This window comes from Triticum urartu, chromosome 1A, assembly GCF_056163025.1.
Source record: "Triticum urartu cultivar PI428250 chromosome 1A, HENAU_Tu73, whole genome shotgun sequence".
Taxonomy (NCBI): domain Eukaryota; kingdom Viridiplantae; phylum Streptophyta; class Magnoliopsida; order Poales; family Poaceae; genus Triticum; species Triticum urartu.
The window spans coordinates 145,468,776-145,471,724 of record NC_141873.1 but is presented as its reverse complement, the minus strand read 5'-3'; positions in this window follow the sequence as shown (position 1 = coordinate 145,471,724).

Below are 2,949 nucleotides of genomic sequence, written 5' to 3'. Positions count from 1 at the left end.
CAAATATATTATCATGAATCCCATCCTACTAACACTCAGAAGATCGTGATTGCCTTAATCTTGTTACCCCATAGGTTCGGTAACTCACAGACATGGACGAAACTGTTCGTTCAATGACCGGCAGTGAGACCGTGGATGTCCACATTGGTCCCTGTGAGTACACGAATGATATTCGAGTGAACCTTTGGCTATCTTGTGATGTTCCTTTTTCTTCGCAATACTTCACAAAAACCGGTATGCATCGGTATCTTCCTGAGTCATCACCATGCTCACTATACCAAAATCCTTGTTACGGGTTTTGTTCTTCTTTCTCGTTATTGTGTTCCAGCATCCACGTGAGGAAGTCACGTGTTTCTAACCATATGATGATTGATGTCGTCACACTGAGAGGGCCCTATGAATATCTCTCCATCGACGGAGGAGCAAATCCCACTCTCGAGCTATCCGGTCACTTGTCAAACTTTTCGATGAACATGTAAGTTGTCGTTATGATCACCGTGTTACAGGTGATGTTTGAGCAACCCCAAAGCCCATCGTATGATAAGAAGTGACCACGATACTCTCATGGTCTAAGGAGAAATATCACACGTTAACACTTCGTGTTATTACAACTGAGTGCAGACGATATTAACGCAATTCATAACAAACAAGATTGGGTCAATTCAATACGACTGTTTTTCCAACGTCAAAATCTCAATGTTGTTTTAAGACTATCGTTACACTTAACGATATCCTAAGATCTGGAAAATGTTATCACCAAGAACACTTGAGCTAGTCTTAGAGGTGAGACTAGGAACCTTTTATTTACTGTTTATCATTCCACATGTGCATGAGTTTTCCACTGAATCGCATATTCCAAGATCATAGCAGTTATAACATAGAATATAAACTCTTAACTATGAATATGGAAATATAATAATACAATTATTATTGACTCTATGGCATATTTCCAACAGTCTCCCACTTGCACTAGAGTCAATAATCTAGTTAGCACTTTCAACTTTTACACCAATGGCAATCGGGTGTTAGTCCATGCTTTGCTTGTGGTATAGATTCGTCATATTGAATTTGACAACTCCATATCCGTGTGTATCATTTGCATTTCAATGCATCCCTCATGCTTTCACATAAATTCATAATTTTGTGAAACAAGCTTTGTATATATTGAATCACCAGTAAGACCTTTGATTCTTTAGACTGAGCTATAGAACCGCTATTTGAGAACAACGTTCTATTTGTACAATCATCTAGAAACCATACCAAATTCATAAGTGAATCTCTGATTCATCACCCTCTATTGTTGCTTCTAAAGTGACAATATACTTAGCTTTCTATTATAGAATTCACCACAGTAACTTGCTTGGACCAATTGCAATTTACTGTGCCACCATAAATCATTTAATTTAAATAGAAATTTTCTTGGAGCACTAATTGAACTACATACATCAAACATGTACTGATGTCACTCCGTATAGCAATCTCTTCATTCTTTTAGTATGCGAGAAACATATCATTAATACTTAATGATATTTTCACTGTTGTCCTATGATCAACAATTTGACCATTCTAGTAACATTACTCACAACTTACTTGGAGTACTTAGAAATATCTAGTTATTTACATACCATGGAATTAACACAAGTGTGATTGAAATCATGTATTTCACTCATCAGTATTTCAAGATATTGATTCTTGCTAAGACACTGGTACAACGAGGTGGTGTACAAACGGTTTTTAACCCCTTTCCGCGAAGGAAATTTGAGCCGTCGCCAAGTGAGTGTGGGCGATAGGGGAGTTCTTCCCACACGACCCAGAAACCGTTGGGGATAGACCCTGCAGTCACACACGCTGGGCAAAATGAGGTCGTGTGTGACGGTCGAGCGATCAAATACGATTATAGGTATAGTTGTGTTCAAAAAATATAATTATACAGGCCCAATCATTTCCGGTCGTAAGTACATCCCACACAGTCAGTCCCAGACAAACATTTTCATACGTATATACATTCCACACAGTCAATCCGCCAGGGAATACGTTTCCATTCGTATGTACATCCCACATAGTCAAACGAAGAAGTATGTTTCCGTTCCTATGTACATCCCACACAGTCAATCCAAGGAAAATGTTTCCGTTCATACGTACATGACAAAAATTTTTACCCATTAAATCGTTTGTGATAGCGTTGCCATTGCAGACGATATTAACAATTTTACCATTTGCGTTATTGAATACATCACACATGGTGTGTAGAAGAAACTATGTGACAAGGCTGTCCATCGCACACACTTTTATGTGGTAAACATTTGCGCATGGTGGCATAACGCAAACAATTTGAAGACGAAGTCGTGTGTGATTGTTCATTGATCCAACATGTTTGCTTGCTAGAAACTGCGTGCGTTGTCTGACGTCATCGCCCACAGTGTTTTCTCAATAACCGTTTGCAATAGAAAAAAACCCAATTAGCATGCTAATTGCCCTATTATTAGTAATACAATTATTAATCAAATTAAGATTTCATATTAAGCACATACTATATTTCATTTTTGTATTACGGAACCAGGATTTCATAATTGAAATACATCAGAGTACATATAGCTTCAGCACGCGGTTACACCATATAGGCATATAGCTAGCTACCCCATTACACAACTGCACCAGCACCAAGTTTCACATGCAACATCTATAACCTTTGGAAATTAGCATCAGAGACGGTAGATAGACAAATGAATCTCATCTGGAAAACTGCTGAAGCGGAAGGTGAATATTGAGCCTTCATTGATGTTGAAGCTCCTTGCAACTTTAGGCCAGTGCATGTGGATGATTGACCATCCATCGTTCGTCCTCTTGAGGAAGACTTCAGTATTGTACCGTGGGTGTTGTATGAATACATTCCTCGCCTCCTGACCATACATGTGGTTTGAGAGGTAATAATCAGTGAACTGCTTTGGA